The sequence below is a fragment of the Hemitrygon akajei genome, chromosome 3 (genome assembly GCF_048418815.1).
Source record: "Hemitrygon akajei chromosome 3, sHemAka1.3, whole genome shotgun sequence".
Taxonomy (NCBI): domain Eukaryota; kingdom Metazoa; phylum Chordata; class Chondrichthyes; order Myliobatiformes; family Dasyatidae; genus Hemitrygon; species Hemitrygon akajei.
Genome location: NC_133126.1, coordinates 112,802,036 through 112,828,429, shown reverse-complemented (window position 1 = coordinate 112,828,429; position 26,394 = coordinate 112,802,036). Strand labels below are relative to the sequence as shown.

At 43.6% G+C, this 26,394-nt stretch overlaps 1 protein-coding gene and 1 pseudogene across 4 annotated transcripts in view; one reads left to right on the top strand and one right to left on the bottom strand.

Annotated features, from left to right (window-relative positions):
- Positions 1-6,855: 6,855 nt before the first annotated feature.
- LOC140724564 (uncharacterized) lies at positions 6,856-10,691 on the bottom strand (annotated as a pseudogene).
- Positions 10,692-13,172: 2,481 nt separating this feature from the next.
- LOC140725299 (anoctamin-7-like) overlaps positions 13,173-26,394 on the top strand; it is a 209,795-nt gene continuing 196,573 nt past the window's right edge. For 3 of the 4 annotated variants that reach the window (XM_073040598.1, XM_073040599.1, XM_073040595.1), the window contains exon 1: positions 13,184-13,541. The gene's annotated coding sequence lies outside the window, so the exon portion shown is untranslated. Of the gene's footprint in view, positions 13,542-26,394 lie in introns of all 4 variants that reach the window. The other variant, XR_012098312.1, reaches the window with a different exon arrangement.

Genomic DNA, 26,394 nt, shown 5'->3' with positions numbered 1-26,394 from the left:
GCATGTAAAAGCTGTGAAATGCAAAGCTGTGGGAAGTCCTTAAATTGTTAGGCCATGCAAAGGAGAGGAAAAATTGAGCCAACATTACAGGCAGGTAACTTAGCACAGAACTGGCTAGTGCTGATACAGCAGAGAAAACAAGACACTTCAAGCTGTTGCATTTGATTGAATCTAGAATGCCAGAGTAAAGACAGAGAGAATCCAGAGGAGTTTCAGGAGGATGATTCGGGAACGAAGGGGTTAACATAGGAGGAGTATTTTTGGCAGCTTTGGACCTGTAATTGGCCCAAATTCACTGGAATTTAGAGGAATGCGGGGGGATCTCATTGAAACCTACCGAATGTTGAAAGGACCAGATAGGGTAGATGTGGAGAGGGTGTTTCTTATAGAACTATAGAACATTACAGCACAGAAACAGGCCTTTTGGCCCTTCTTGGCTGTGCCAAACCATTTTTCTGCCTAGTCCCACTGACCTGCACCTGAACCATATCCCTCCATACCCCTCTCATCCATGTACCTGTCCAAGTTTTTCTTAAATGTTAAAAGTGAGCCCGCATTTACCACTTCATCTGGCAGCTTATTCCACATTCCCACCACTCTCTGTGTGAAGAAGCCACCCCCCCCCCAATGTTCCCTTTAAACTTTTCCCCCTTCACCCTTAACCCATGTCCTCTGGTTTTTTTTTCTCCCCTAACCTCAGTGGAAAAAGCCTGCTTGCATTCACTCTATCTATACTCGTCATAATTTTATACATCTCTATCAAATCTCCCCTCATTCTTCCACACTCCAGGGAATAAAGTCCTAACCTATTCAACCTTTCTCTGTAACTCAGTTTCTCAAGTCCCGGCAACATCCTTGTAAACCTTCCCTGCACTATTTCAACCTTATTAATATTCTTCCTGTAATTTGGTGACCAAAACTGCACACAATGAGGGTATGGTGAAGGTATCCGGCACCAGAGGGCACAGCCTCAAAATTGAGGGGCAACCTTTTAGAACAGAGGTAAGGAGGAATTTTTTTTAGCCAGAGAGTAGTGAATCTGTGGAATGCTCTTCCATAGAGTGCAGTGGAGGCCAAGTCCCTGTGCGAATATTTAAGGCAGAAGTTGATCCATTTCCTGATCGGTCAGGGCATCAAAGGATGTGGTGAGAAGGCAGGAGTATGAGGTTGAGTGGGATCCGGGATCAGCCATGATGGAATGGCAGAGCAGACTCAATGGGTTGAATGACCTAATTCTGCTCCTCTGTCTTGTGGTCCTGTGGACTTGATGCTGTTCCTCAAGCGTGCATTGAGTCAGTGCAGATAGATTAGAGTAAGATGGAGAATTGAAGTGGTCGGTAACTCGTAGCTCGGGCCACCCCTGCTACCTGAAATCAGGAGTTCTACGGAGTGGTCAGTCTGTCTGCATCTGGTTTCTCCTATGCAGACCAGACCACAAGAAGCAATACATGTCTTGCTCTAAATCGGTTGAAGTAAATTACTGCTTCTTCTGGAAGGGCTGTTCCTTTTTAAATTGAGGGGGGGGGGGAGCATAAATCTAGAACGCTTGAACTTTTCTAATAAACCAAAACTGAAGTGAAAGCAGCAACTATCATATGAATGGGAATGTTTTACTTAGTATGAATCTAAAACAGTCTCAGTCCAATTCTCAGGGAAGCTGGAATGCAGAATATTGCAACAGGTTTCCGGAACTCATGAAGATGTATCAATAGAGAATCAGCAGGAAAGGAGGCTATTCATCATGGCAGACCCACGCTGGCTCTTTCCAAAGGTAGTTAATTTCACAGTACCCTTCTCCTCTGGTCTAAGCATTCTGTTTTCTCTTTCAGGTGTTTGCTCGGTTCCTGTTTAGAAGATCACATTTAAACCTCTACCCATCACCCTTTTTGTGTAACAAGTAGTTTTACTCTTGCTAATAGCCTTAAGATGTATTAGGAACAAGCAATCTGTTAGAGGAATGACAGATGCTGCTGAGTTCCTCTAGCAGATCGCTCGCTGCTGCAGATTCCAGCGTCTGCAGTCTCTTGCCTCTATTTTAAAAGATCTTGTTCTTTGAGATTACGTTGGGCCTCACTGGCAGCAGGGGAGGCAGCATGTAGAATGGAGTGGTATTGAGAATTATAGTGTCTGTGCAGATGTTCCATAAACCAATTAACCAATCTGCATTTGGCTAGTTCAGTGAAGAGGAAGCCTCCTTGTGAACACCAAGTGCAGTATACCAGAGGCACCAGAATGAAAACAACACAGTTGAAGCTGAGATGGAGATTAAAAATCTAGGGGGAAAGGAATGGTGTCATTAGGTGAGAGGGTTTCTGACAAGGTAGTTATGAAAGCCCATGGACTTGAAATAGATACTTTCATTCTATCTTCTGAGATAAAGACTAAAAGATCTAGAATGGGAAGGAAGCATTAAGAGTGGAGCATGTGAATGTGAGTGCAGGATGTGTCACTGATGCAATCATTAATGTATCAAAGAAAAGGTTGGGTGCAGTAGCCTGGAACAAGGAATGGTTCACATGGCTATACCTTCATTCTGGAGAAAACTAATAGAATCAAAGTCATTGAATACAAAGATGAGTTCTGTATATCAAATTAGTATGTTGATGGAGACAATTAATCAGGCTTCATTCAAGAACAAATGGAAAGTCCTCAGACCTTCCTGATGTGGGCTGGAGGTTTAAAGGGTTTGAAGGTCCAGAGCATTAGTGATCATCACCATAAAAATGAGAAAAGACTGAACCGGAAAGATAAATAATATTTTCCCATTATCCAGAGGCCCAGAAGCGGGGAGTGATTACTGGAATTTAGAGAATGTTCATGCCATCAGGTTGGAGACTACCAAAACAGAATATGAGGTGTTGTGTCTCCAAACTGTGTCTGGCTTCATCATGGCAGTGGAGGAGGCCGTGAATAGATGTATCAGTGTAGGAACTGGACGTTGAATTAAAATGCCACTATTTAATTTGTAAACCCACTCTCGTCCCAATTTGTCTGCACTTCTGCTACCACAGTGAGGCCCACTGTAAACTAGAAGAACGTTTATCGTCTGTGTAGGGATCTTGCAACCCTCTGGATTGAATGTTGAATTTCTAGCCAGGTAAATTTCCTTTCCCGAATCATGCTGATGTCTATTTCTCATCTTATTTATTTAATGTCTTGCTATAGTCAATATTCATCCTTATCACTTGATCTACTCCCATATAGGCTTTTGATTTGCTCCTCTCTCCTGTTTCAACAGTACAGGCAGTGAGAGTGGAAATGTTTGGATACTTCCATAGTCAATCAAGCTTGGTGGTACAAGTCAAGTATCCCTTATCTGTATTTCCAAAATCTGAAATCTGATTTTTTGTTTTGTTTTGAGCATTGACATGACATCACAAATGGAAAATTATACATTGCACTGGGAAGGTTCCCAGGTGAAGTGCAGATATCTGTGCACCACAGGCAGTTCTGAGAAGTGATCTCACATATATCAATGAAACATAGAAAACTGCTGTATAAAGCAAAAAACTGAAGATCTCGATCATGTATTGAAAGAGTAGATTCAACTCCATCGGAGTGAATATATGCCACTTACTGGTCAGCTGATCATGAAATGCAAAGATATATCACGACAAACTGAAAGTTGAAGGTAATTGTGAACATTCAGCAGGCTGGTTGCAGAAATTTAAGAAAAAGCACAGCATTAAATTTTTGAAGATTTGTAGCGATAGAGTCTGCTGATCACGAAGCAGCAGAGAAATTAATTGAGACACACAAAATTCTGGAGGAACTCAGCAGGCCAGGCAGCATTTATGGAAAAAAAGTACAGTCGATGTCTTGGGCTGAAATGTTGACTGTTTTTTACCATAGATGGTCAGCCTGCTGAGTTCCTCCAGTATTTTGTGTGTGTTGCTCAGATTTCCAGCATCTGCAGATCATCTCTTGTTTGAGAAATTCATTGAGTTTGCCAAGATCATCACTGATGAATATCTAACGCTGAACAGCTGCATTAGTCCATATGTGTGATGAACAAGTGTAAGACAAAGACTGCTTACCAATAGTACATCACTTAAGAGTCAGAAATGATGGTGATCCGAAGCTATCTCATTATATATTCTGAAATCTGGCCTGAAGCACTTCAGATAAGGGGTACTCAACCTGTCCTGCTGTTGGTGCTTGAGTTTTGTCTGCATGTAACTGATCTCCACTCAATCGAGAGCATAGAAGCAGGCCACCTGGCTCTGCCACTCATTATAATCATGGTTGATCTACCCCTGGAGTCAACTCCTCTGTTTGATATCCTTATGGTCCTCAATTGCCCAATCTTTCAAAAATTCATCTACCTGCATTTCAAATATCCTGGGTGGATTATTCTGGAGATTGAATCCCCTCCGCAAGAAGAAATTTATACTTGATTTTAAATGACACACCCTTTACCTTGAAACAATGTCCCTTCATTTGAGACTCTGGGAAATTGCTGTAATTCCTGTTTAATCTGCCTACTGAGGAAGTTGACTGTACAATAGATTGTTTTCTTTGAGACTTATTTCTAGTATGATCTCTACTTCATACAGGCACACCACAACCTCATTCCCATATCCCACCATTGATCTTCACTGCCCAATGTTCATACTTTTTTCTAATCCTGCCCAAATTCTCAGACAACCACCATCTTCCCTGAAATGTCTGAGATCCTTTCTGTTCTGGAATGCAATTTTTCTCTCCAAATCTCTCCCCCTCCTCCTTACTCCCTCATCTTACTCTACACTCTCCTTCCTCCAGACCTCCAAACCATTGGCTTCCCCTCTGTCATAGATGTTGAAGACACAGACACTTCCTCCATTTCCCACATAATCTGCTCTCACCCACTCCAGGCAGAACAACAATTCAGCAGATTGTCCTGATAAAGGGTCTTGGCTCAGAATGATTTATTCCTCTCCGTAGATGCTGCCTGACTTGCTGAGTTTCTCATTTTGTGTGTGTGGCTCAATATTTTCAGCATCTGCAGAGTCTCTTGCATTTGTTGAGATCCCTTGCTCCCACCATCTCTCCATGTCTACTGGCTGTACCACCAGACACATTTTCCCTCCCATTCCCCACCATCTCTCTATGTCTACCGGCTGTACCACCAGTCACATTTTCCCTCCCATTCCCCACTATCTCTCTATGTCTACCGGCTGTACCACCAGTCACATTTTCCCTCCCATTCCCCACCACCTCTCCAAGTCTACCGGCTGTACCACCAGTTACATTTTCCCTCCCATTCCCCACTATCTCTCTATGTCTACCGGCTGTACCACCAGTCACATTTACCCTCCCATTCCCCACTATCTCTCTATGTCTACCGGCTGTACCACCAGACACATTTTCCCTCCCATTCCCCACCACCTCTCCAAGTCTACCGGCTGTACCACCAGTCACATTTTCCCTCCCATTCCCCACCACCTCTCCAAGTCTACCGGCTGTACCACCAGTCACATTTTCCCTCCCATTCCCCACCATCTCTCTATGTCTACCGGCTGTACCACCAGTCACATTTTCCCTCCCATTCCCCACTATCTCTCTATGTCTACCGGCTGTACCGCCAGTCACATTTTCCCTCCCATTCCCCACCACCTCTCCAAGTCTACCGGCTGTACCGCCAGTCACATTTTCCCTCCCATTCCCCACCATCTCTCTATGTCTACCGGCTGTACCACCAGTCACATTTTCCCTCCCATTCCCCACTATCTCTCTATGTCTACCGGCTGTACCACCAGTCACATTTTCCCTCCCATTCCCCACCATCTCTCTATGTCTACCGGCTGTACCACCAGTCACATTTTCCCTCCCATTCCCCACCATCTCTCCATGTCTACCGGCTGTACCACCAGTCACATTTTCCCTCCCATTCCCCACCACCTCTCCAAGTCTACCGGCTATACCACCAGTCACATTTTCCCTCCCATTCCCCACCATCTCTCTATGTCTACCTGCTGTACCGCCAGTCACATTTTCCCTCCCATTCCCCACCATCTCTCCATGTCTACCGGCTATACCACCAGTCACATTTACCCTCCCATTCCCCACCATCTCTCCAAGTCTACCGGCTGTACCACCAGTCACATTTTCCCTTCCATTCCCCACCATCTCTCCAAGTCTACCGGCTGTACCACCAGTCACATTTTCCCTCCCATTCCCCACTATCTCTCTATGTCTACCGGCTGTACCACCAGTCACATTTTCCCTCCCATTCCCCACCATCTCTCCAAGTCTACCGGCTGTACCGCCAGTCACATTTTCCCTCCCATTCCCCACTATCTCTCTATGTCTACCGGCTGTACCACCAGTCACATTTTCCCTCCCATTCCCCACCATCACTCCTGCTTTCCACGGGCATTCCTCTGTGATTCCCTGGCCCCATTCCTCTGTGGCACTTTCTCTTGCAATCATAGGCGATGTAATATCTGTCCCTTCGCCATCATCCAGGGACCTCAGCAGCTTTTCCACGTGAGTTATGGATTCATCTGCACCTCTTCCAACATTTAGTGCTCATGATGCAGCCTCCCTTGCACTGGTAAAGCCAAGCATTGACTACCTGACTGTTTTGTGTCACATCTATGCTTTGTCCGCAAAGTCTATCTTGAGCTTCTAACTGCATTTTAATTCTCCTTCCCACTCCCACACTGACCTGTCTGTCCTTTGCCACCTTCATTGCTATGGGGAGGCTAAATGTAAACTGGATGAGCAACATCTGATATTCCACTTAGAAAGCTTACAACCCAATGGTATCAACATTTGTTTTCAATTTTGGGTAACCCACACTCCTAATAACCATGCCTCTTACCCACACTCACCTGTCGAGCTAAGTTGTTCTCCCTTTGGTCACCCTCCTCATCCTTTCCCCACCTGATCTCTGTCCCAGTTTTCCCTTGTGATGATATATACTGGCAAACTCTCCTCTTCCCTCTGAGTCCTGATGCAGGGCCTCGACCCAATATGTTGCCATACACCTGCCTCTGCCAGTGCTTTGCTCCAGATTCCAGCATCCATGCATCTGTCTGTTCCGCTGTCTCTGGCTTGCTGCCGCAGATCGATGCTAAACTTGTTGTCTTGGATGTCATCAGCTTTCAGTACAGTAGGTTCTGCCTGTGTTCTTTGATTCAGGAGATCAAGCACTGGGAATCTGAGGGTGAGGCAAAGAAGGATTGGATATCCAAGAACACAGTGTGTGGCAGAGCAGGAGGATGGGGGAACATGACTGATCAAGGCAATGTTGAGATGACGGGAAAGTCTGAGGCAATCTCTCCAGTGTAGTCCCTTACTGCTTTGATTGCTGTATTCCTGCCGATTCAGCTCCACTCCAGCTGATTCGACAGTGTGACCGTCAGTGGTGATCCCAAGAGTGCCTGTCCAGTAAAGTGATGCAAGTCAATACACTATGTCTACACACTGTACCAGACAACTGGGAAAAAAACCAGATTGGTTTCTCATCTGCCATCTGGACAAAGCCAAAAAGACTGCACAAGTGGAAAATGTACAGGGCCTTTTATACGGGAGTGGAGAGCCTTGGCTGTGGGTCTGCTTCAGCTCAAGGCCATTTGCATGTCGTTCACAGCTGAGGTCAATGTCCTGTAGCATAGATATTGTGCTTTTCTGCAGTTCTGTTGGATTGTATTATTGCAATGGCAGTACCCAGTCCCCTGGTATGCTGCTGATTGTGAACCAGTGCAGCTAATCTCCTAATAGCAAAGCTGATATAATGTATATGTGCAGATGATTAAACGCTTCCTTTAATCCTTTTCGCTCCTTATGGAACATAGGGTCTCAACAAAAGTCCTCCACTTTCTGTGATCTCTAGCAGATGTTTTTGCAGTCTCCCAAGTTTGGCCGGAGGCTTTCAGTTCATCCAAAAGCCTACGCCTCCAGGTTTGCTTTGGGCGACCTCTTCTTCTCTTCCCTTGTGGATTCCATTTGAGTGATTGTCAAGTGACATTCGACTGGCTCTTCCTCAGATGGCCGACCCATCTCCACTTCCTCCTCATCTGGAATACAATGGGCTCTTGGTTTGCTCTCTTCCATAGGTCTAGGTTTGACACTCTGTCATACCACTTGAGGCGGAGGATCTGCCGGAGGCATTTGTTGAGAAAGGTCTGGATCTTGTTGCAGCTGGTGTTAGTGATTCTCCATGTTTCGGATCCATATAACAGGATGGCTTTCACATTGGAGCTGAATATACGGAGCTTAGTTTTGACAGAGATGGCCGTAGATCTCCAAACAGGTCGCAGGGTTGTGAAGGCATGTTGGGCTTTTCCGATCCTTGCTCTGATGTCCTCATCTGTACCTCCTGATTTACTGATTTTGCTTCCAAGGTAGGTGAATTTGTCTACATCTTCAACTATTTGTCCTTCAATCCGTAATGGCTCTTCTTGTTTGTTATTAATGCGTAGAACTTTGGTCTTCTCCTGACTGATCTTAAGGCCTACTCGCTGTGAGGTCTCTCCCAAGGAATCTACTTTCTTCTGCATATCTTGAAGCCAGTGTGAGAGAAGAGCGAGATCATCTGCAAATGCCAGGTCTTCCAATTTCCCTGTTAATGTCCACTGGATGCCTCTCTCTGAGCCAGCATAGGCTGTTCTTGTAGCCCAGTCGAGTACCACAAGAAAAAGTAGAGGTGACAGCAGGCATCCCTGTCTGACTCCAGTAGTGACCAGGAACTCTTCGGACAGTCTCCCATCATGGATGACCCTGCATGAGAAGCCATCATAAAGCTGCTTGATGATATTCACCATCTCTTCCGGTACACCATAGTGTTGTAAGATGCTCAGATGCTCCACATTGACTTTCTGTCCAGGCTGTCAAATGCCTTCTCAAAATTAATAAAACACACATATAGTGGAGTTTGCCATTCTATTGTCTGCTCCACAATGACTCTAAGTGTAGCTATCTGGTCAATGCATGATCTCTCTTTCCTGAACCCTGCCTGCTCATCTCTAAGTCTCTGGTCAATGGCGTCTTTCATCCGCTCCAAGATGACCCTGGTGAGAACTTTGCTAGGAATGGACAACAAGGTGATCCCCCTCCACTTGCCACACAGTGAAAGATCTCCAAATTTTGGCAGCTTCACAAGGAGGCCCTTCTTCCAATCTGATGGGATCTCTCCTGTTCTCCATATCAAATTCAGCTGTATATACAAATGGTCCACCATAACCTCTCCACCCTCTTTCAATGCTTCTGCAGGAATGTTGTCTTCTCCAGCAGACTTGCTGTCCTTCAGGCTTTTAAGGGCTTTTTGAATTTCTTGCTTGGTGATTTCACCTATATTGAGTGGGTCTCCAGGTCAGGTGGGTTCTGTGGTGGTGGTCTATTCAATACTTCCTGGAAGTGTTCCTTCCATCTCGCCAGCTGATCTTCAACCGAAGTGAGCAGATGGCCTGTCTTGTCTTTAACAGGTCTGTTGAAATTGCTTTTCTTCCCTCTCAAAAGTTTAGTTGTCGTGTAGAGTGCCTTGAGGTCCCCTTTACTGACCGCTGTTTCTGCTTGCTCTGCTATTTCATTGAAGTATGACCTCTTGTCTTTTCTGAGCTGTTTCTACACCTCCTTGGCCATCACGCTGTACCTGTTGGCGGCGATTTGTTTCTGTTGCTGGGTTCTGGCCTGATTTAACTCCTGTTTGAGCTTTTTCCTCTCCTCCACTTTCTGCCATGTCTCGTCCTTGATCCAAGGTTTACTGTTGACTGGTGGTCTTCCCAGTACTTCTTCGCAGGCTCCTACAGTGGCCTGTTTGAAGGTTCCGCTGTTCTCTCATCTTGTTCTTCTATTTGAAGAGCCCCAAAGCGGTTTTGCAAGGCGATGTGGAAATCTTTCTTGTTCTCTTCCGTCTGTAGTTTTCTAACATCAATCTTTATTCGTGTGTTCTGTTGCTTCTTCTTGGCTGACAGTTTCATCTTCAGCTTTGCAACAACCAAATGGTGGTCAGATCCAATATCTGCTCCTCTTTTGGCTCTCACATCTTGCAATGAACTTCTCCAGCGCTGACGGACTATGACGTGATCAATCTGATTCTCTGTTTGATGGTCAGGCGAGACCCAGGTTATCTTGTGGCAGCGTTGGTGGGGAAAGAGGGTACCTCCAATGGTCAGTTCGTTGAAGGCACAGAAGTTGGTAAGGAGTTCTCCATTTTCATTAATATTCCCCAAACCATTCTGGCCCATCTCTCTCTCCCTGCCAGTGTTATCGCTGCCTACTTTGGCATTCAGATCTCCCATGACGATCAACATATCTTGCTTAGGTACCTTTCCAACTACTGCTTGAAGCTGGGTGTAGAAGAGATCTTGTTCTTCTTCCTCTGCGTTGTTAGTTGGGGCGTAGCACAGGATAATGGATACCTTCTGGAATCTGGACTCGAACCTGGCTGTGATGATACGGTGGAACACTGGTTCCCATTCTATCAAACTTCTGGCTGCTTCTTTGGACAACATCAGGGCCGCACCAGCCTCATGCGGGTCTTCCTCTTTTTCTTTGCCGGAATAGAGCAGAGTTTCTCCTGTCTGCAGTTTGGTCTCACCAAAAGTATTCCACCTTGCTTCGCACATGCCCAGGAGCATGAGGTGGTATCAGTTCATTTCCTTCACTGCCTGTGCGCACCTACCTGTCTCCCAAAGCGATCTCACATTCCACGTTCCGATTAGGATAGATTTCTTCTGTGAGGGCAGCTTTGGAACCTCCATTATGGTTTTCCTCGGGTGAAGGAGGGTTGTCAGCCCTACAGCTTCCTGATGGGTTTGGTTGCAGCGCGTCATCAGCCTCCTGAATGGGGCCCTGCTTTTCCTGAGATCTGGGTTAGTGGTTGACAATCTCTTGACGGTTTCTGTAACAATTGCTTGTTTTATGTGAACGGGTTGTTAGCCCATTGCACAACCCCCAACCTGGAGGACCAGGGGTTTTCTGTCGGGGTCACCTTCCCCTAGGCGATGGCATTTCCATGCTAACGAGCTCCACCTGCCCGGGTTTGAAATCAGAGTTTACCCTCTCCTAGATAGGCTGCCATCCAAGGCTAACGAGTCCTATCTAGCCGGGTTTGAAATCGGAGTTCCTTCTCCTAGGCTATGTTGGTTCGCAGCACCTTCTTCCATATCCGGTGCACCCCTCACACGAGGGATCCCCCATCCACCACCCAGGGGACGCACCTCAACGCTGTGTAGCCCCAGCGCGAGGAGATGATTAAACACAGACCTCAACTAATATCGAAGCTGATAATAATGTATATGTGCAGATGATTAAACACAGATCTCAACTCCTAGTGTCTAAGAGTGAATGGGAGTGCTCCAGTCTGAAGCTGTTCAATACTTTCTGAACAGTGAAGAACTGGTAAAGTGCAAGAGATTAACCACATTAGTAGTATAAAGCGGCTGCAGGAATGAAGAGACAGAAATAGAGGACTATAGTAGTTTATGTCGATAACTCTGAAGTTGGAAGGACTTGCAAATTATTAAGACCATAAGACATAGCAGCAGAATTAAGCTATTCGAGTCTGCTCTCCTATTAGTTCATGGCTGATTTATTTTCCCCCTCAACCCCATTCTCCTGCCTTCTCCCCACAACCTTTGCTGCCCTTACTATCAACAACCTATCAACTTCCACTTGAAATATACCCAATGTTTTGGTCTCCACAGCTGTCTGTGGCAATGAAATATGCAGATTCACCACCCACAAGCTAAAGAAATTAATCCTAGTCTCTCTTCAAGGATGTGCCCTGGACTCTCTCATTATTGGAAACATCCTCTCCATGTCCACTCTATCTCGGCCTTTCAATAGTTGATAGGTGTGATCTACCTTTCAACTTTTAAAAAGTGTGTGGAGCTTGTTAGAAACTAATGCCATATTTCACTGGGAGTATTGTGTTTGCCACTGCACAGTACTTTGGGAAGGATGCCAAGGCTTTGGGAAGGGTGTGGAGGAGATGTACTGGAATGGTAACAGGGCTACAGACCAATTATGTGGAGAGAGATGGCAGATGTAATTGTTTTCTGAGAGATTCTGAGGTGATTTGTTTCAGTTCAAGCTGAATAAATTTTGATCGGGTAAGTACAGAAAAACTTTCTAGTGATAGAAAAGTAACTAGAGGTCGAGGCAAATGCAGAAGTGGTGTTGTGGGAAATGCTTAATACTCTGAGTTGTTGTGATTCGGGATCCTCTGCCTATGATTCCATTGGAATATAGAAGAAGCATTTCCATGATGACATTCCATCTCCTGACCTGCTCCATTTCCACTACTGGTGGCTTTCATCTCTGTGACGTCACCTGTGTCTTCATCAGCTCACCTGCTATTGAAATCATCACCCATGCCAGAATCAGCAAGTCATGGTGGCTGGCAGTCAGAGCAAAGCTATTACAGCTCAGGGCGTATGAGTTCAGAGTTCAATTCCAATGCCATCTGTAAGGAATATTGTACGTTCTCCCTGTGACCACTGGGTTTCCTCCAGGTGCCTGGCTTTCCTCCCACTGTCCAAAAACCTACTCTTAGTAGGTTAATTGGTCAATGTAACTTATCCTGTGTTTAGGCTAGTACTAAATAGGTGGGTTGCTGGGCAGCACACCACGTTTGGCCAGAAGGACCTGTTCTGCACTGTATCTCTAAAAGTTGACACTGCATGTAAAACTCTGCCGTTTGAATCCTGATTTGCACTGTCCTGTTCACATAGAACCTCCAACCAATTTTGGCTCTCCTTCCAGCAATGCCTAATTTTTTTTTATTCATCTTCTGACCTTCTAATCTCTAATTTCTGTCAGCCCTATAAATGTCCCACAGTTCAATCATTCTAAAGGCTGATGATTATGGTTCATTCCCTAAATCTTTCTTCCCCCAAGTACCTTCAAGTCCACCGCCACGGCCAAGTTTCTGTTCTACTGTACTGGTATCTTCTGATGCAGCATGGTATTAAATTTTGCACAATGTCAAAGTCTCTAGGCAAATATCATGCTCCTGAATTGAATTTCAATTAGGTAATTTTTCACCCATGTTTTTACCTTGTTCCACTTCCAAGTTTCTCACAGCTTTTGTTTAACAAAGTAGTTCACAGCATCGACTCTGAACAGTTTAAAGTGCCTCATGTTTTGCTGTGTGCTGCCAGAGGAAATAGTTTCTCAGTGTCCACCCCTTCAAGTCACCAAAACACTTCAATTAGATCACAACTTAATTGTTTGCACTGAGGGTCTGAATTCGGAGTTGCATAGTAACTGGAATATGGAGAAGAAATGGTGATATTGACATTCCTTCAAAGTGTATTACTGCTCTCTCTTCATCCTTTGTCTGTACAATTAGTGTAACTGTTGTCAGTGATTACACACCAGGAGGGTGCACTGTTGTTGAACAAGAAGAATCCAGTCAGTACTGTTGATGAACTCTTGCAAACTGACACGTCCTCACAGTGTGCCTGAGACCCATTTTCAGCCAACCGCTCATCTTGTTAAGCTAACTGCCGATGTTCTCAGTGGGAGGTGGATTCTGAATACCTTGTTAACTTTTGCTCAGCAGGGGAGGAAGCAGCTGTAACTGTTTACAGCAAGAATTTGTCAAGGTAAGGATCTTTACTAACATTTCTATCAACAAACATGCCACCTGTGATTCTGAGTTTTAGTAATGTGGAGTTCCTGGTGCAAAATAAAGTTTAAGTGAACTAAAAATTAGTTTGAGCGTTTTAAATATTGATACACATACTGAACATTTCATTGGTAATGAGTAAAGTGGTGTTCAGTTTTTATGCGACTAATCTGTCTGGCTCCTTGCACCAAACTGAGCGGTCTTGTCTCTAAATCTCATAAACTGAACTTTTAGTTGAAACTTAAGTCATTAGTAAATTAAAGTAGGATATGGGCTGGACCGTCTTCAGAAGGTCGAACAAAATATGGATTATTGTATTTGCAGAGTAAATAGAATTAGTGGAGCCATAAACTGTTCCGTGTAGATTGGAGGTGGTTGTAGGAAAATTACAGGGAATGGAGGACATTAAAATGTTACAGTTAAAGAGCTCTGGCTGGTTTGGATGGTGCCTTCTACCAAAACAATGAGCTCCACTACTCAACAGTGTAGTGTTGGAATATTATTGCATTGTAGTAGGATGGATGCACACAAAATGTTGACCATTTAGTTCCCTGCATGTGACCCGCTAGGTTCCCCCAATGTTTTGTTTGTTGCCACTGTAGCAGTTGGTTGTTCAGTTCTATCTAAATATTACTTTTGGGTAGCCTCCAAATAAAACAGCATCACTGCTGGTCGGTGAGTTGCAGTGGGTGTTGTTCAGATTCACAAAAATTATTCCAGAACTAAAAGGAACTTTAAGTATTGAGGATAGGTTATGGTAAGAATTGTATTCTCTGAAGTGGAAGAGATTATTTTGTGATGTAATTTCTTGATGGAGTTGATTAGGCAAAGTGATAGAGAGAGGAGATAACTTCCCCTGATCTTCCTCTGGAAACCAGAGCAAGTAACCGTAACAAAATTAGAGCAGAACCCACCAGAAGTGTCAGAAATGATTTGTTCACACCAAGGCTGGCTGATATTTGTAACTCTACCCCCTACCCCTCCCCCCATCGCCCATCTTGCCTTTCAGTAAGGCGGGTGAGGGTTTTGAGGGTGTTAGAACTGTGGAAATGAGGTGTGGAATCCATTTAAATAATTGAACAAGCTTGGCGGATGAATGGCCTACTCGTGTAGCATTCTGTTTTTATTGGATCCAAGTCCCAGCATCCCATGTTACAGAGCTATTGTTTCATCAAAATTTAAAGGCATTGCAGAGTTCTGGCTTCCAGAATGGATGTAAGGAAAAACAGACCAAAGAATAGTGGACAGAGATTGAAGAGGCAGCATGACAGACATGGAACCATCTGATACAACAGAAATGTTAAATTGCAGGAGAATCCAGACAGAGAGCCATAGGCATAGGACTGTCACTAATAAAGGCAGATGTTTTTTAAGCTAGCATGGTGGGATTTATGCTCATGTTTTTTAAAATAATGAATCAGAACTGTAAAAGTAGAAAGTACACGAAGCAGTCAATGTGTCAGGTAGCAATTGTCATAAGAGAAGCAATTAATGTTTTGTGTCTGAGATCCTGCATCGGATCTGGGAAGGAGAGTATCTGGGGAAAGGATGGGGAGAACCATGAGAATATCTGTCATATGGCGAGGACAGATGGGTTAATTCAGTTCTGCCGAAGGATTTTGGCCTGAAACGTCGACTGTACTTTTTTCCAAAGATGCTGCCTGGCCTGCTGAGCTCCTCCAGCATTTTGTGTGCGTGTACTCGAATTCCTAGCATCTGCAGGTTTTCTCTTCTTTTTGAAAGTTGTGGGACATGTCTAGCAGGCCAGACTATTAAATGGAAAGGAGAGAACTGAGGTAAAATGATCTCAGGTGGAAATTATGCAGACAGAAAGGAGGAGTAAATTATCTAATAATTTGCTATTAAATGCAAAATATTGCTGTGTAAAGATAAGGTTATGTAAAAGTATAGGAGGTCACAAATAACAAAAGTCAAAGTGGGATGGAGAATTAAAGTGGAAGGGGAAAATGGAAGTTTAAGATTAGTCCTGCAGTATGAATGCAACTACATTACTGAGTGATAATCCAACCTGCCTTCGTTTTGCGCTATTTCAAATATTCTGCCCTCTGTTACTAAAAACTAACTTGGTTTTCCTCTTTCCAAGTTCTGAAAAAGTGTCTTGGACCTAAAACTTGAGCTATTTATCTTTCCACAGATGTTGCTTGACCTGTTGAGTGTATCTAGCATTTCTGTTTATATTTCTGATATACAACAGTAGCACTTAAAAAGAAATTGAACCTTGGCTGCTAATCCAAGAAGTTAACCGCTATTACCCTGACCTATTATGTACTATACACCAGTAAGAAATTCAGGTAATGCATGAGAGAGGAATTTAGATAACAGCAAAGAAGAAAGGTAAAGAAGGATATGCAGATTAGGTAGGTTGGATGGGTGATGTTTAACATGTGAGCAGTACCATCTGCCAAATGAGCTGAAAGCTTCTCACTCTGCTCTAAATTTTATATAGTAATTAAAACAATAAATGACTCATGGAAAAAGCCACAACTGTTTCATTGAATATCTAATGTGGTAGACGATAGTTATGAAGAAAAGTTTAAGTAGTGCTTGTTTCTTTTGAATAAAAGAAGATGAAAAAAAAGCTGTAATATGGCTTTTCAGGATTATACCTTGTGGGTCATTAGACGTGTATTGTAAGAAGTGGCTGTTTAGTAGCAAACTTTACAAGGGAACCATTGATTATTAACATCAGCCAGAGGAAGAACTGTATAGCAACAGGCATTCTATATGGCCACCAGTGTGTTGTAGGTCGCCTAGGCAAATTCTGGATGAAGGACTCGTGGTAGAGGAATGATGTCTGTTTAATGGATATGCGTAAATAAGTTTCAAATACTGGGGTGCCAATAGGCCCTCCAGACTGTTGTTTAGCACTTTCCCTGGAGAAGATGTCCAATCTTAGTTAGAAATGACCCCAGTTAAATATCAAAAATCAGGAAAAGGCGTGACTGACTCCGATTTGCAAACCGCTTCTGAGGAATGTATCTTATCACAGAAAAATCTTGGAGCTCTTTTCAGTTCCTGTTGACAATAGCTGTGTCTAAAAGCATTGCTTTCTGTCGGCATCAGTTCCTGCTGCAGGATGTTCTTCTCCGCCCATGTCTCAAAGCCTGCATGTTTTTCCTTGTAAAGCTTACTCCTTGCACGCAATTTTATGTTCTGCTGATGTAATGGCCCAGCATATGGGGTGCAGTAAATGGATATGATCCAGTAGGTTTTATGTCAATTTCCAAATCCTGCATTTTGTTGGGATTTATGGGGGTTGAAAAGTTCAGGAGGGCATGGCATCCACAGGTCTGACTCCTGTATCTCAACTACTTGAGATCCAATTGTCCTTAACTTTTTCTTCCTGACGTCTCTAAACCTCTGTCCGGTGGTTGGTACCACTAACACTATCTATGGTGAAATATGCTGGAACCCCCCCCCAAAACTGCACTTCTCACTTTTTTTTGTCCTCACAAAAGTGCACCAATTCCATCAAAGGAATAGGTTTGGCCACCAAAGAGTAGTGGAATTTACCCTTAGAAAGATTGCGTCCAAGTTGAGAATTGAGGGCACAGAAAAATGGCCAGCTGCTCATTTGGCCGATCAGTTTCTGTGTCCAGGTAGGGGTGGCACTGCAATGCCAGAGGAATGTGGAGCTGAGTTTGACGATTGGCCTTTGTGGGACTGAACTTGTCTGATTGGGTCATGACTGCTTGTCTCTTGGGTTGATTAGGAATTGTAGGTTCATCTGCAAAATTCGGAGTGAAGGAAAATGATAGAGACGTTAGCAAAATAATTCGACAGTCAGAGAACACTCAGCACAGAAACAGGCCCTTCAGCCCATCTGGTCTGTGCTGATTTGTTATTCTGCCTATTGTCATCAACCTGCACCAGCACAATAGCTCTCCATCCAACCTTCTCTGAAATGTTACAGCTGAACCTGCATTCACCACTTCTGCTGGTAGCTCATTCCACACTAGCAATACCCTCTAACCGAAGAAGATCCCCCTTTCACCCCAAAACTATGACCTCTAGATCTAGTCTCACCCAACCTGAGGGGGAAAAGCCTGTAAGCATTCCCCCTATCTATACCCTCATAATTTTATATACCTCTATAAGATCTCTCATTCTCCTGTGCTTCAGGGAATAAAGTTCTGACCTATTTAACTTTCCCCTATAACTCAGGTTCTCAAGTACAGGCAAATTTTCTCTTTACTCTTTCAATCTTGTTGATATCTTTCCTGTCGATATGTGACCAGAACTAAACACAATGTTCCACATTCAGCATCATCATCAACTTGTACACCTCAGGGTGACATTCCAACTCCTGCACTCGATGGCCTTTATACATCAGATCAATCAGCCATAAGCTCTCTTTATGACCATATCTACCCATGACACCATGTTCAAGGAATTATGGATCTGTTTTCCCAGATCTCTTTGTTCTACCAAGCACTTCAGTGTAAGTCCTGCTCTAGTTTGTCCTGCCATACTGTAACATCTCCCATTTGTCCGCACTAAATTCCATCAGCTATTTTTCAACCCATTTTTCCAGCTGCTGCTACCTTTGATAGCCCTCCTTGTCCCAAAACTTGCTGTCATCTTCAAATTTGATGATCTAGTTTACTACTTTATCATCTAAATCATTAGTATGCTGTAGATGATAAACAACAGGAGACCCAGCACTGATCCCTGAGGCACATTACTAATCACAGGCCTCCAGTCAGAGGGACAACCATCTATCTTCTCCCACTAGGCCAATGTGGAATCCAATTTACTACTTCATCCTGAATGCCACTTGGACCAGATTCCCATGCAGGACTTTATCATAGACCTCACTGAGGTCCATGTAGACAACATCCAACACCTTTCCTTCATTAACCTTCCTCGCAACCTTTTTCAAAAAAGCTCTAAAGGCACAACCTATCATGCACAAAGTCATGTTGACAAAGCCTAATCAGGCCCTACCTAACCTATCCCTTAGAATTCCTTCCGATAATTTACCCATTATTGATGTCAGTTTCTAGAAGAATTGCACAGCGAAGCAACAGGTCCTTTGGCCTGCCCTGTCTATGCCAACCAATATATCTATCTATCTATACTAATCCCAATTATCAGCACTTGATCTAGTTTCCTTTGCCTTGGTGATTCCTTTTGAAACATCTGTCTCCACTACCCTTTCAAGTAGTGCATTTAAGATTCCAATCATTCTTTGAACAAAATCTTCCTATTATTCATTTTAAAATAGTTTTGGAAAAGTTAGGACTTCCCCACAAGTTAAAATCCCAAACTGGGGCAAAGCTAATTTAGATGACATTAGATATAAATTTGAAATGCTTGATTGGGCGAGGCTGTTTGCAGATAAAAGGATGTCTGGCAAGTGGGAGGGGGGCTCTTGAAAATTAGATAGTGATAATTCATGTGTAGAGTGAGGGGGAAGACTGGCAGGATTAGAGACCCCTGGTTCACAAGGGATGGCAGAACTCTCACAATGAAAAGGAGGAGGCATATGACAGGAAGAGGCAGCAGAGATCTCAGCTGAGGATATAGGAATGATTTAAGAGAAAAATCATGGTAGTGTAGTGGCTAGCATAATGTTTTACAGTGCCAGTAATTGGAGTTCAGTTCCCACCGCTGTCTGTAAGGAGTTTGTACATTCTCCCCATGACTGTGTAGGTCCAGCTCCCTCCCATGTTCCAAAGACACACGGGGTAGTAAGGATTAATGGGTTGAGACATGCAATTATAATACCCTGGTTTAAAATCATGCTGTATTGTATTAATACAGTTTTATGCTGTTGTGTATTTTTATTTTGTGCAGATTTTCTCAAAATGGAATGCATTCTTTTAATTACATTATATAATTGGGTGTTTTTTTGCTGTTAAAATAGTAATTCATTTGATTAAGTTAAACTTGTGTAAGAGCCAATAGGATTTGTTTTGTTAACATTTCGTCCAATAGGATGTTGCAGAACATTCTAGAGGGACTGAGGGTAGCTATTTTCTGGAGCGTGTGCAGGAGCTTTGAGGGAAGAAGGAGAAAGAAGGAAAATGGAAACTGACACCAAACAGAGCAGAAGAACACAAGCTCATTTGGACAGACAAATACTGCTGTTGGAAAATCCTCTCACAAACTTTGGTCTCACAAAGAATGTGCAGTTAACTTTTAGTTAGCTAGTTATCACAGACAGACATACTTTATCGATCCCGAGGGAAACTGGATTTCGTTACAGTCGCACCAACCAAGAATAGTGTAGAAATATAGCAATATAAAACCATAAATAATTAAATAATAAGAAGTAAATTATTCCAAGTGGAAATTAGTCCAGGACCAGCCTATTGGCACAGCATGTCTGACACTCTGAGGGAGGAGTTGTAAAGTCTGATGGCCACAGGCAGGAATGACTTCCTATGATGCTCAGTGTTACATCTCAGTGGAATGAGTCTCTGGCTGAATGTACTCCTGTGCCTAACCAGTACATTATGGAGTGGATGGGAGTCATTGTCCAAGATGGCATGCAACTTGGACAGCATCCTCTTTTCAGACACCACCGTCAGAGAGTCCAGTTCCACCCCCACAACATCACTGGCCTTATGAATGAGTTTGTTGATTCTGTTGGTGTCTGCTACCCTCAGCCTGCTGTCCCAGCACACAACAGCAAACATGATAGCACTGGCCACCACAGACTTGGTGACCTTGGAGTAAGTTTGATGCGTTGTCCTTGGATGTTGTGTGGATATTTATTAATGTTTCACTTGGACTGTGTCTTCAGATAGAATTGTTCAGTACCATGAGAAAGCAAAGCAAAGAAAATCAGATTGATTACGCAATAATGAGCGATGATTATGCCCACACTATAGGCTAATATATATGTAAAGGTCCTTTTCTTTATTTTGTTTGTTTTAGTTTAAAGTATTTTGTCAATACAATTTCAATTTAAGTTTATACTGGTGTGAGTTAAACTCTTTGCTTCCTGATGAACAGTAAATTTGCATGGGTGTGTCAGTGTTCATACACGTAACAGTCCTACTTAAAGGAACATTCAAACTGTTATGTTTTCTGTTTACCCTTGCCCTAGTCATGTTTATTTATTGGAAGTGGCCTTTTCATCATTATTCCCCATGCATTGTAGAGTTATGTTACTGTTAGTTTGCGTTCACAGTTCCAGTTAACTCATTACGAACCTGTGAGCAGATTATACATTTTGGGGTTCATCTGGGATGGGTGCTTTTATGATCTAATGCTGTATGAATGCTGTACTTTGGCTGTATAATAATTGAATAGCCTGTTTATTTGTGCTCAAGCCAGTATTACACTAATGTTTTTGTGCAATTTAAAGTGTGTCATATTTGAGGTACTGTGGATACTGTGGATACATATGGATGCTGTGGAGATTAAGGCTTGGTATCATAAAAAGAGACTATTCACTCGCAATGCTTGTGAACTGAGAAATGTTTCTGTTGATGTTAGTAATGACACTTTAGTTAAAGTCTTGGATCTAGGAGAAGTTACATTAATTGATCAGTGTATGAATAAATCAGTTGGCTAATATTTTGTACTAGTCCAGACCTCCAGTGATGTGACTGAACTCACTCTGCTTGATGTGATAGGAATAGCTGGCGAGGCAGGGACATGGCCAGTTCATGTGTTTAGAGTTGCACAGAATACAACTGCAGATGCTGCCGAGGGTGAAGATTTTCACTTTAAATTGCTTTTTTTCTGAGGAATGAAGGGAAACTGACTAATGTTAAAAATCTACTAAGTCTTCCAGCTGTTGATCTAAATTCTGAGCTTGTTTCTGCTATCCCATCACTGGTCAAAAAATGTCAAAATGTACCTGCTGAAATCCAAGGTTATTTCGAGCTGTGAGTGAAATCTGGAGTCAAGCCCACACCCAGTGGAGAAGAAGAATATGAGGCCTGGGCTGAGCATACATCTCATTTACTAGATGAATGACAGTGCTCAGACAATATAAAGAAGCAGATACTGATTGAGAGTTTAAAGAGCCCTGTTGCTGATATGGTAAGTTTCCTAAAGGCCGAAAGTCCTTTATCTACATCAGTAAACTGCATGTAGACTCTGGAAAACACTTTTGGCACTTTTGAAAGTTTAGCTGATCTTACAGTGAAGTTCAGACATGCATTTCAAGAAGAAAAGCAGCTTTCTGCCTACCTTCAGGTTAGATAAACTGCTGCATTGTTTATTCTGCAAAGGGGGCATTTGTTGTCTGAGATAAATTGCTTAAGAGTGGAGCGAGTTGTGAGGGGCATATTGCCACAAGACAAGGTTGCTCTACTTATTTGAATAAACACTACAGAAATCTTCAGCTGTTTAATCTAACAGGGTAAGTGATTGTCAGGTAGAGATGTCACCCTCAGAAGTGGCATGCAGATTTCACATCTCGTTCCTGTGGTGGTAGTTTCTAGTCTTCCGGTAAAGAAAAAGGAAAATAAACTGTTCCCCATATCGGAAAAGTTGACATCAAAATCATTCAACTTTGACTCACCAGTACCAGAGGAATGGAAAGAGTCTAACTGATCAGATGTTGGAACACAAAGATGCCTTTTCTACTGATGAGTTTGATGTTGGTCGCTTCGAGAGTAATCACCATGCTATCAGAGTGACAGAGGACTCATCTTTCCAAGACAGGTCTCACTGGTTACAACTAGTGGAGGTTGAAGGTGTTGAGCAGCACCTGCTGAAACTTAAGGAAGCTATTATTATCACTGAGTTGAGGAGTTAGTTGTTGCCTATAGTTGTTGTGAGGAAAAAGAATTGAAAGGTACGAATGTGTGTTGATCGGCTGCACAGGTAGAAGGTCAACTGAGGAAGATCTGTACCAGCAAGGCGGCTGGACCGGATGGAGTATCCCCACGATTACTGAGGGCCTGTGCGACTGAGCTGGGAGAACCACTACAGCGCATCTTCAACATGAGTCTGGAGCAGAGAAGAGTACCCAGACAGTGGAAAACATCCTGTATTGTCCCGGTACCGAAGAAACCACAACCAAAGGAGTTGAATGACTTCAGACCTGTTGCCTTGACGTCGCACGTGATGAAGACCATGGAGCGGCTGATAATACAGAATCTGAGGCCACAAACCAGGCACGCCCGGGATCCTCTTCAGTTTGCGTATAAGGAGAAGGTGGGAGTGGAGGATGCTATCACGTATTTGCTGCACAAATCCCTCTCTCACCTGGATGGGATCAGTGGTGCTGTGAGGATTACATTCCTGGACTTCTCTAGTGCCTTTAACACCATCCAGCCCAAGATCTTAAGGCACAAACTAACGGAGATGGGAGTAGACTCTCACATGGTGGATTGGATAGTGGACTACTTGACAGATAGACCTCAGTATGTGCGGTTGGGAGACTGTAGGTCTGACACGGTGGTCAGCAGCACAGGAGCGCCGCAGGGGACTGTGCTGTCTCCGGTCCTGTTCACCCTGTACACATCAGACTTCCAATATAACTCGGAGTCCTGCCATGTGCAGAAGTTCGCTGATGACACGGCCATAGTGGGGTGTGTCAGGAATGGACAGGAGGAAGAGTATAGGAAACTGATACAGGACTTTGTGATATGGTGCAATTCAAACTACCTGCGTCTCAATATCACCAAGACCAAGGAGATGGTGGTGGACTTTAGGAGATCTAGGCCTCATATGGAGCCAGTGATCATTAATGGAGAATGTGTGGAGCAGGTTAAGACCTACAAGTATCTGGGAGTACAGTTAGACGAGAAGCTAGACTGGACTGCCAACACAGATGCCTTGTGCAGGAAGGCACAGAGTCGACTGTACTTCCTAAGAAGGTTGGCGTCATTCAATGTCTGTAGTGAGATGCTGAAGATGTTCTATAGGTCAGTTGTGGAGAGCGCCCTCTTCTTTGTGGTGGCGTGTTGGGGAAGCAGCATTAAGAAGAGGGACGCCTCACGTCTTAATAAGCTGGTAAGGAAGGCGGGCTCTGTCGTGGGCAAAGTACTGGAGAGTATAACATCGATAGCAGAGCGAAGGGCGCTGAGTAGGCTACGGTCAATTATGGAAAACCCTGAACATCCTCTACATAGCACCATCCAGAGACAGAGAAGCAGTTTCAGCGACAGGTTGCTATCGATGCAATGCTCCTCAGACAGGATGAAGAGATCGATACTCCCCAATGCCATTCGGCTTTACAATTCAACCGCCAGGAGTAAGATATGTTAAAGTGCCGGGGTTAGGACTCAATGTATTTAAGTAAACTACTTAAGAACTTTTTAAAAGCTATTATTAATGCTTTTTGAGAGGGTGATTTTAGATGCATATCATATTTTTACTGAGTTAAGTATTGTATGTAATTAGTTTTGCTACAATAAGTGTATGGGACATTGGAAAAAATGTTGAATTTCCCCATGGGGATGAATAAAGTATCTATCTATCTATCAAACACTGAACAGACCTACAATCCCAGACCAATATACTGTTTCACGGATTGAGGGAGCTCTGGTCTGCTTAAGTGGAAACAAATGATTCAGTGTATTGGATCTAAGAAATGGCTAATACCAAATACTAATGAGTGAATCTGGTAAAGGAAAGACAACATTCATTTGTCCTCTTGGATTTTTTCATTTCAAAAGTTGCTTCAGGGTATATCAGAAGCACCAGCTACTTTCCAACGAGTCATGGAACAGACTGTTGGAATCTGCTTGAAGTACTTAGAAACATAGAAAACCTACAGCATAATACAGGCCCTTTGGTCCACAAAGCTGTGCCAAACATGTCCTTACCTGAGAAATTATCTCAGGTAACCCATAGCCCTCTATTTTTCTGAGCTCCATGTACCTGTCCAGGAATCTCTTAAAAGACCCTATCGTATCCACCTCCACCATCGTCACCGACAGCCCATTCCACACACTCACCACTCTCTGCATAAAAAAACTTACCCCTGATATCTCCTCTGTACCTACTTCCAAGCACCTCAAAACTGTGCCCTCTCATGCTAGCCGTTTCCACCCTGGGAAAAAGCCTCTGACTATCCACATGATCAATGCCTCTCATCATCTTATACACCTCTATCAGGTCACCTCTCATCCTCTGTTGCTCCAAGGAGAAAAGACCAAGTTCACTCAACCTATTCTCATAAGGCATGCTCCCCAATCCAGGCAACATCTTGGAAATCTCCTCTGCATCCTTCCTACAGTGAGGCGGCCAGAACTGAACACAGTACTCCAAGTGGAGTCTGACCAGGATCCTATATAACTGCAACATTACCTCTCAGCTCTTAAACTCAATTCCACGATTAATGAAGGCCAATACACCGTATGCTTTCTTAACCACAGAGTCAACCTGCGCAGCAGCCTTGAGTGTCCTATGGACTCAGACCCCAAGATCCCTCTGATCCTCCAAACTGCCAAGAGTCTTACCATTAATACTATATTCTGTCATCATATTTGACCTACCAAAATGAACCACCTACACTTATCTGGGTTGAATTCCATCTGCCACTTCTCAGCCCAGTTTTGCATCCTATCAATGCCCAGCTGTAACCTCTGACAGCCCTCCACACTATTCACAACACCTCCAACATTTGTGTCATCAGCAAATTTACTAACCCATCCCTCCACTTCTTCATCCAGGTCATTTATAAAAATCACGATGAGTAGGGGTCCCAGAACAGATCCCTGAGGCACTCCACTGGTGACTGACCTCCATGCAGAATATGACCCGTCTACAACCACTCTTTGCCTTCAGTGAGCAAGCCAGTTCTGGATCCACAAAGCAATGTCCCCTTGGATCCTGTCTTTGGATTACTTTCTCAATAAACCTTGCATGGGGTACCTTGTCAAATGCCTTGCTGAAATCCGTATATACTACATCTGGATTTCTTGTGTACTTGGATGATCTCATAGTGTTTGGGTCAACTCTAGAACAGCATGAGACAAGACTACTGAAGGTGCTGGACTGTATAAAACCTCAAGACATAGGAGCAGAATTAGGCCACCTGGCCCATTGAGTCTGCTCCGGCATTCAATCATGGTTGATTCTTTTTTCTTTTTCTCCTCAACCCCAGTTCCTGGCCTTCTCCCCGTAACCTTTGATGCCATGTGCAATTAAGAACCTATCAATCTCTGCCTTAAATACACCCAATGACCTGGCCTCCACAGCTGCATGTGGCAACAGATTCCACAAATTCACAGCTCTTTGGTTAAAGAAATTTCTCCGCATCTCTGTTTTGAAAGGGCGCCCCTCTATCCTGAGACTGTGCCCTCTTGTCCTTTCCACATCCACTCTGTCTAGGGCTTTCAACATTCGAAAGATTTCAATGAGATCCCCCTCATTCTTCTGAATTCCAGCGAGTTACCCAGATCCATCAAATATTCTTCGTATGATATCCCTTTCATTCCTGGAATCATCCTTGTGAACCTCCTCTGGACCCTCTCCAATGCCAGTACACCTTTTCTAAGATGAGGCAACCAAAAATTGTTCACAATTCTCAAGGTGAGGCACATCACTGCTCTTGTATTCTAGGCCTCTTGAAATGAATGCTAACGTGACACTTGCCTTCCTCACCACCGATTCAACCTACAAGTTAACCTTTAGCGTGTTCTGCACAAGGTCACCCAAGTCCTTTTGCATTTCAGATTTTTGAATTTTCTCCGTTTAGAAAATAGTCCACATATTTATTTCTACTACCAAAGTGCATGACCATGCATTTTCCAACATTGTATTTCATTTGCCACTTTCTGGCCCATTCTCCTAATCCGTCCAACCCCTTCTTCATCCTGTCTGTTTCCTCAACACTACCTGCCCCTCCACCAGTCTTCATATCATCTGCAAACTTGGCAGCAAATCATCAA